This window comes from Odontesthes bonariensis, chromosome 20 (genome assembly GCF_027942865.1).
Source record: "Odontesthes bonariensis isolate fOdoBon6 chromosome 20, fOdoBon6.hap1, whole genome shotgun sequence".
NCBI classification, from domain to species: domain Eukaryota; kingdom Metazoa; phylum Chordata; class Actinopteri; order Atheriniformes; family Atherinopsidae; genus Odontesthes; species Odontesthes bonariensis.
In genome coordinates this window covers 26927751-26937036 of record NC_134525.1, presented here as the reverse complement: position 1 = coordinate 26937036, position 9286 = coordinate 26927751, and the positions used below count along the sequence as shown (strand labels likewise).

At 42.4% G+C, this 9286-nt stretch overlaps 1 long non-coding RNA gene across 1 annotated transcript; it reads left to right on the top strand.

The window, feature by feature from the left end:
- The first annotated feature begins 7093 nt into the window (after window positions 1-7093).
- On the top strand, window positions 7094-8651 carry LOC142370228 (uncharacterized). The gene is made up of 3 exons (XR_012767828.1): window positions 7094-7285; window positions 7885-8030; window positions 8542-8651. It is a non-coding gene; the product is annotated as an uncharacterized LOC142370228 (long non-coding RNA).
- Window positions 8652-9286: the final 635 nt, after the last annotated feature.

Here is a 9286-nt window from a genome sequence, read left to right as displayed (position 1 = left end):
GCTAGAGCCAGGTCACGGTACATGAACCTCCCCCTCAGCATCTGACTGCCTTTTCAAATCCACAGGAAGCGTGTGTCCACATAGTCTTTACTTACACTGCACCACTATTGCAAGACTTGACTGTGAAATTACACTGGACTTTGTGTCACACAGCCCTGTCATGTGACTTTTTTGCACCTTATTTTGTTATCCATTTAGTGTATTTATTAGCCATCTTTGCCTTATTGTACATAACCACCAGATTTGCACATAACATGTAGTACATTGTATACATACTGCTTTGCCTATACATACCTATATTTATTACTATACTTGACCATAGATTCACTTTACCCTTCTGTACAGCTTCATTTTGCAACCTACAATTTCAACTGACTAGTGATGGCAAGAACTAATCACTGTTTGTTGTTGAAATAAACAATGCAAAAACTCAAATGGAATGTGTACTTTTATATTATGTCACAGATGACAAAAAAGGTGTTTGCCATATTACCTGTACAATCTTTTTACAATTTGCATAGTCACATGTGTAATGTATATTAATATTTGCTACTATTAGGCCTACTGTAATTTGTTGTCAGTGAGACAGTTGTAGCATTCAGAAGGAGTCCTCTGCTTCTCTGAATCCAGAGTAGACTCCAGTGGGGGAGGGGTACTTTAATCTGATCGCTGCTACTACACAGCTGGGCAATGGTCTTTGGGCCCCACGGCCAAGCCGTTCTCCTCTCAACCCCCATTCCAAAATCACCCTGTAGGCCACGAGTCTGCATTGTCTGGGGGAGGGACAGTGGGAGGAAGGTAGCGCTTTGAGTCATTTCGCTAAAGATGTTGCCCACATATTACAACAATGTATGTAGATTAGAATATCTTTGTCATTGCAACAAGTAGAACGAAATTGATTATTCCTTGAAGAAATAAATAATTACAATTTAAAAACAAGATATTATACTCACTCATTAGACAGCTGACCATTCGGTCTGGGATGTTTTTTTCCAATTGATTCTTGGTACATAAAAGAATGCTTCCAAGACATCCCGGTACAGCATGTGGGGGAACCTCTGTCTGGGTGAAACACTCGCTGTTCTGTGACCCATCTGGATCGCGCTGTAAGAGATCCCAATCCATGCAGCACATACTGTCTTCCTCTGTGGTCAGTGCAATACAATGTCCACATCTGCACCACCATGTCTCCCCAATGCGTGACCTAGCAGCAGCTCCTGTTTCTGGATCATCGGTTTGAGCCATCCTCGCTGTATCTTGTGCCAACAACTCTTCATCTGTATATTCTGGTTCAAAAAGATAACCCCGACCATCAAACTCTTCCATTCCAACATCAGAATCTGACGAACTATCCATCTCGAAATTGCAAACAATAAAATCCCGAGGGTTCTTATCTCCCGCAGCTGAATAATGGGTGAAGGTGCGCTCTTTCAAGCAGTCACGTGACACGTCATGACATCACGGTGAAAATGGGTGTTGAAACGAGTCAGCTGTTCGATAGGAAACAATAACAAACATATCAATGTGTAGTTCGGTTCCCGAGGGTCGTTTTTGGTGGACAAAAAGACAACTTTGGAATACCATAATGTATGACTTTGGCGATCAATTTGTGCACACGCCTGTGGAACACGGAAGCTGAGAGAGGTAGGTGCGCTGTTTTTGAAATCTCCAAATGTATCATGTCTGTGCTAGCTAATGGTATGGTTAGCCGCTGGGTTGAATTGTATTGCTACTGACACCACTGCCAATTCGGTCAAAAGTATTTTGATACACGTTAAGAGCCTCAGAAAAGGTTAAACGCTTGCCCGAAAGAGCCTGCTTTCATGGAAATCAGCGCAATTGGACAAATTTGCGCAGCGGGCATGAAAATTTCTCGCGGTTTTCCCTTTGGCCAACTTCCCTGGGTCTCCAACAGATGGGATATGTTTGTAAAATGGCCGGAATTCTCCTTTAAGTTAGAAAGAAAAAGATAGCACTTCCTGTTCAACCGGAAATAAAGCTAGAAAGAGAGGCTTACACTTCCTCTTTTCAAAATAAAAGCTTTGCTTGATTTTTAAATAAAATAGCACAAGTGCTTTGACAGACGTTTTCTCTTCTGGGTTACACGTTGCTTCTGGTCCATCAGGTTCCTTTGCATGGTCCTGTCCATCATCTTCAGACTCATTCACTACTTGTAAGTGTGACTGAGTGGACTGGATCACATAATCCTCTACCCGTTTCAGGAGTTCCTGAATATTGGTATCAGCCCCATCAACAAGGGTTTCACACACAGTGGGATTGACAAAGCAGGCAGCTGCCACAAGTGGTGAGAACTTTTCAAGCAAAGCGCTCGTAAATACTTCCGCTCATTTTGCATGCAAAAGCAGCAAGATCTCGATTGCCAGTGTTCTTTTCAAAGTTGGCAAAATGTTTAAGCAGAAGAGGGCAGGAACCACCAGAGACCAGAGGTCCGTTTCACGTAGCAGGTTTAGTGAAAACTCTGAGTAGGTTAACCCTGAAATGAGGGAAACCCTGAGTTTTCCGTTTCACAAAGGGAGGTAACTCAACCCCGAGAAAGAGGGGTAACTCTAGCCTGTTTCACAAAGAGAGGTAACTTAACCTCTCGGTCAGTTACCGTAGTAACAGACTCTCTGAACCTAACCTGGTCGGGACCAGGTTTTATTCAAGAAACCTTGAGTTTCTTTCTGTCTCCGCCCTCTTTCAGCCACACACGCCATTTGATTTCCTCATTCATTCAGTCAGCAGAGCGAGTTCTTCTACTTCTAGAAGTCCTTTAGGCACAGTAGGAGGCGACTTTTTTCATGAACATGTCCTTTTGACAACGATCCCGTGGATGAAGGTGCAGCATTATTGCGCAGAGATATAAATATTCGTCAGAGATGGTTATCAGACCGCGCATAGATTTTTGCATTTACAGACAATTATCTTTTTGAGCGGCACCATCAGAATTTTGTTGGGACAAAAGAAAAAAAAGACATAAAAGACAAATAAATATTTGTATGAATAGGCTTAAAAAAGACATATATAGGCCTATTATATTTTATAAAGGCACTCGTGTCTTGGGGGTGGATTCCCTCAGCCACTGGCCTCCCGTTAGAGGTGGTGGTGCTGGGCAGCACCGGTTTTACGGGCATCTGCCTTCTTTCTGTTGGCTCAGTAGAAGTCTGTGTTAGTTTAAATAGGCTTAATTATTTAACAGAACATGATATAGATGATGACTCTAAATTGTCCTTAGGAGTGACTGTGAGTGTGTATGGTTGTTTGTCTCGTTTGTCTCTATGTGGCCCTGTGATGGACTGGCGGCCTGTCCAGGGTGTACCCCACCTCTTGCCCATTGACCGCTGGGATAGGCTCCAGCCCCCCCGCGACCCGACTGACGGATTCAGCGGTATAGATAATGGATGGATGGATGGTATAGATGAGAAGACATAGTTTATGTGTGTGAAAACAGCATTATGTAGTCAATAAAATAACTGCACAGTCAAATAGCCACTTAATATTTATTTTACAGTGTAAAACATGAACAAAATGAGGTACCTCCATGCTGAGGTCTCACCTGTTTGAACAATGTTTTTATATTTCATCTTAAACTGCTGCCAAGAGCGCTTCTCCCCTACGGGATTGCACCTAAATGAAATAAATGAATGGGCTACCATTCAAGCAGTTTCCCTGTAATATTATTGGGATTGCAAAGGACTACATTTAAACTTACACTTTTGCTGCTGCAACGGTGTTGCATTTATTTCTAAAAACGTATTGAAACTCGCTGTATGAGCGCATTAAGATTTCCAATTCGAGGTTGGTGAAAAACGTAGCCCCTCCGTCGAATCGGGGCTCCATTGATGCTGGCTTTTTAAAGTTGTGGTGCACGCGCTAAACTCAAGGTGAACTTACTCAGAGTTGATTAACCTCACTCAAATCAGCGTTTCTGGAACCGAAAACTCAGAGTTTTCTATCTCAGAGTAGATCAACTCAGAGATCAGGAATAGACTCAGAGTTGGTTGAACCTGCTACGTGAAACGGACCCCAGGACATTGGGTCACTCTGAAGGGTTTGTGTGTGTTCTGCAAAAGGTAGCAGTAGTTCATAAAATTACTTAAGCTTTTGCCACTCCCTGGGGAGCAAACTGGTGTGCCGCACACATGGTATCCGCACCATATCCATGTCGACATGCTGGTATTTAACAAGATAAATAAAACATATATAAATAAATAAACATTTGTATAAACAAATGTGTGTGTCTCTTTCACCCTCAAAATCTGCATGACAAATGATTTCAAAGTTCATTTCAATTTTACTCTTTTTAACTGTCTTGGAGTCTTGTTTAGTGCTTTTACTTTATCTTGTTTATATTTGGCTTGTGTACTTGTTTACATTGTTAATTCTGCATTTGCACTACACTGATTTGTTGCTGTAACACCAGATGTCTGGTTGTGAAATTCATGTAATTATTGAGTGTTATGTAAAAGCAATTAAAAATGGTTTACCTCAGGTCATCAGTTTCAGGCTCAGAGTTGCTTTCAGTCATGAGGAAGTCCTCTGAATCTTGATGTCCTCTCCTTCTGGCATGGAAGTTTTGAATGCTGCCACCATATTACTCCCATTTTCAGTTATTACTGTAATTTCTTCTCCTTCGGCAAGGCAAGGCAAGGCACTTTTTAGGTAGACCTGTAAAGATGCTGTTACAGTAGTCAAGCCTACTAAAGATGAATGCATGGACTAGTTTTTCCAGGTCCTGCTGACACATCAGATCCTTTAACCTTGATATATTCTTAAGGTGATAGTAGGCTGACTTTGTTACTGCCTTAATGTGTTTTTCCAAATTTAGGTCTGAGTCCATCACTACACCCAGATTTCTGGCCTGGTTGGTAGTTTCTAGGTGTATAGATTGAAGTTCTGTGGTGACCTGTAATCGTTTCTCTTTAGCTCCAAAGACAATTACTTCAGTTTTGTTTTTGTTTAGCTGCACACAATAGTAGTTACAGTCATACCCGACCATCATTGACCATTGACCATCAATAAGCGTCTTGCCGCCCTCTGGAGTTTGTTCTGTCTTTCCAAGTCGTCTCACGTCACCATCTAAAGTCGTTGTGATTGGATTTTGTCTTTGGCAAATATTTTAGTCTCGTTTTTGTTCATTGACGAAAATGTCAATAACTTTCATAATAGTTTTAGTTTTTAAGCATATTTTTTTATTTAGTTGTCTCGTTTTTCGTCAAAGAAAAAAAGGTTGTTGACTAAAGTGATGACAAAAAGTTTTTGTCAACAAAATGAACCTGAGTCAAGTTAAACTTGGAGAGCGGATGCTTGAGATATTAATCATCCCTCATAAAAAAGGTAGAGATTTCTTTTCCACTAACAATTGGTTGATAAATGTTTATTACTCACCATGACCCAATCACACCCAAACTAAAAAAATGTATAATCAATGTCCGAGCATTAAGACTGCTTGCCAAGATTGAGGAAATGTCATGGTAGCGCTGTGACTGATGCATTCTATCAGGTTATTTTGTTTCATCTATTTGACTTGAACTTTTCTTTATTTTTCTTTCTTTTTTCTCCCCACTGTCTGCATATTCTGTAAATAAATGGTTGGTTCCAAGGTCTGGCAAGAAACTGTTTTTCTCATGTATGCAATATAATCTTGCAATTTTTCTTGTGCATAGGTGCAAGTGATGGTGAGTGTGTCCTTCACCAGCTCTCTTTGACCATCTAATCTAACAAGCTTTATTGATTAAAAAAACCTTGATTTAGTCAGAAAGGACTAGAATCGCCAACAGTGGAACACAAAAGGACAGGAAAGACAAAGACAAGACACAGAAGACAGACAATGACGTGTGTGTGTGTGGTGTGTGTAAGGTGTACTGTAGTGCATATAGATGAATGTGTGGAAGTTTGTGTTGTAGTCTGTAAGTAACACCTTTATCCACCAGAAATAAAGCCATCCAGCAGTTAAACCATTGAATACAGCAAGTGACAGGCTGGATCACAGGTGATGCTGGTGTGTTGGGCCAGTACCATACACCTCCACCAGTGCTCTAGATTGCCCCCCAGTCCCAGCAGGACCGGTGCAGGACCGGTGCAGCCCAGCTAGACCCCTACCAGCAACAGAGCCAGCCAGCCCACAATCCAGGAAGGGTACTAGCCAGGACATCCCGAGTAAACCAGCAGCCCCATGGGTATGGTACAGAGGGTAGGACGAGGGTTGCACCCCGGCCCCCCACACCTGCACCGCAACCCCGTTGAGGGCAAGGCGCATGGCTCCCAAACCTGGAATGCAGGACAAAGGGGGCTCGCCCAACCCACAGGGAAGAGCCAGGAGCCGCACGACACAGGCCCTCCAGCTCGGAGGGGCCACCACTCCCCGTGGGGATCTAGTTGGTAAACATCCTGGCAGGGCTTGGTGGAAAAGCACATATATGTCCCAGCCCCGACCCACCACACGCAGGAACCCAACCCTCAAGCAGCACAGCAGGGAGGGACGACCCATGAGAACCAGAAACGGCTGCCCAAGGGACAACCACCTGCAGCGACAGCGGACAGCGAGGGATACCTCCACCCACAACCCCATGTAGGATCCCCAGATCAACCCAACGCCGGGAGTACCAGCGCTACTACTTGAACTTTTAACAGAAAATGCTTAAAGGTCCCATGGCATGAAAATTTCACTTTCAGAGGTTTTTGAGCCTTAAAATGAGTTTCTCTAGCCTCCTTAAGTCACCCCAGTGAGTAGAAATTGCGAAATGTATTCACAGAGCAGTACAGCATTTCCTCCGTGTTTTGAACAGAGCGCCTCCAAGTGTCTCGTTGACTCAAGGCTCCTGGCATGATGTCATGCCAGGATAGAGCTCATCAAAATTTCCCACCCCCTCTCTCCGCCACGCCCTCTGTCTCCACCCACTGCTGGTAAACTACCTGTATCTTACCCGCGCAACTCATGTGGAGTAAACCGAGACTCGCCACGACTGAAGACAGTCACAGAAGATACAGCAATGGCTTCCAAATGACTTTACCATGCGAAATGTACTGTGCCAGGATGTGAAGATGAAGAGAAGAATATGTTTCCGCTTCCATCCTCTGACCCTTTGAAAACGGAATGGCTAATTTCATTTAGAGGGACGGGTGCCCATGCATGTTCCAAAGAGCGTCAGTGTTTGCGCGACACATTTCAGAGGAATGATTTCACAACTTGGGACAGTACAGGGCAGGTTTTGCCCTACACCTGAAGTTGAAGCCTGGATCAGTGCCAAGCCTTGCCGGTCCATCAGCTACCCACACCGATCAAGTAAGTCATAATTATTTGCTAGCCGCTAGCACTTTATGGGTGACAGCTAACTAGCCAACAATAGCTGTGGAGGTATTTATCCATGAAACCTACACTGCGCTACAAAACCAATACTCTGTTAAACTGGTTAGATTTAGAAAATTGGTTGTAAAACAAGACATTTGTCTTTTGACCAAGTATCTTACGTGTAGGGGACTACATACAGCATGAATACTTAGGTAAGCAAGTCTAGTTATGTTCTGCGGCTAGATACGTCTGTTACACGGAAAATGACGCCCGACGATAACAATTCATATTTTGTAAGCCTTTCTTTAGATTGGTGACTTCATATTTTGAAAGCATTTGTTACGGTTTGGTGACTTTTTTGTTTTTTAACGTCGAGTCGTTTCTGCGTCTTTCGTGTGTGATATGCGATCGGGTGTTGTGGCTAGGTGAAGGGTGTTTAGCAAACGTTTGCTGACTACCCTCGAACATACACCATTATGTATCTGTCAATTCGAACACAGTTTTGACTTCAAATCTGTCGTGACTCGTCAGTTTATCACGAGTGTAACGCTCGGCTTTCGAACCATGAGATGTGTGCTCTCTGTCTGCATCAGGTTCACTCTTCACTGGCCAGCACATCAAGTGCTCACGTCCAGACATCCCGGACCAGAGATGCTGCCTGCCAGACTGACCCCATTGTCACTAGGACTGCAGCCACACCGAAGAATGTTGTCTTTCTCTATATTGGAATGCTTTGCAGGTGAGATGTTTTACCTTGTAGTTGTTGAAAGTTTTTGTTGTCTGAAATGTCACAATTGAGCCGGGTTTCTCCAGCACTATAAGGCACAAAACACCTAGACCAGGTCCCCTGAAAAGATTGTCTTGTGAATGTAATTTATATTTGATTTACCAAAAAATGTATACTTTTAGGGGGTTTTCAGATCATAGTTCCTATGAAACTTCACAATATATGAAAAGCTTTTTCCAAAATGTTTTATACCTACTTTCAAAAATATTGTTTTATTTGTTACTACCATTAAAAGCAGCATTTAAATGTTTCAAATGCTATCTCAGCTGATATCACTTTCCTGATGCTTGAAATCAGATTTAAAAAAAAAGTAATGAGAACAGCTTCTATAGCATTTTGGAAAAGAGCTTTTCATATGCTCTCCCATGATGATGCATGTGTCTCTACCAGCTAACCCCCACCACCATGACAAATGAAAATTCTGTGAGAAACACCGTTTACACATTGTTTCTTGTACTTTCAGACTGTACTTGGCGGCGATCCACTTTAATGAAAATGCAAACCGACCACAGGCCCAGACAGCAGACGGTGTACCTCTCTTCAAAATCTCCTTTCCCAAATCCAAGAAGGGAGAGTGCAGTCAAAAGACTAAGCCAACCTTTGGTAAGACCTCAAAAGTTCAAGAATTCAAGTCCAACTACTTTTGCCTTTATCAAATTTACTGAGGTTAATTCCAACAAATAGGAATACAAAAAATGTGAGAAATAGAAATCTAAACAAACATAAATATATATATATAGAACAAATATAAATATATAAATAAACATTGAAATGTACAAATGACTAACTGAAATATACAAATGTTGTGCGTGTACAGTGTGTATGAATGTTCTGTGTGAAAGGGTATGTGGATGTCCTGATGGACCTAATTTTTCACATGCGAGGCAGTCTAAACCCGGTGCAGTGTCCTTCATCATCGGGGTACTCGGCACGGATACGCAGGACCACACAGGCAGGAATGACCCAAAAAGCCCCAGCACCACGCCACGAACTGCCTGTAGGCCAAATACCTGAAGCGCAGATAGAAAAAATTACACTTGAAGAGAATGTTGTTGTTCTTCTGTTATTGCTATGTTGTACATATTTACATATTCCTATGGATTATTCTTGATTGTGTTTTAATAATGTCTTGTAAATAAATCTACAAACACTCTTCATACTGTCTGCATAGTTGAATTATCAGGCTCTGTTGGGTGGGTGTACTGTAA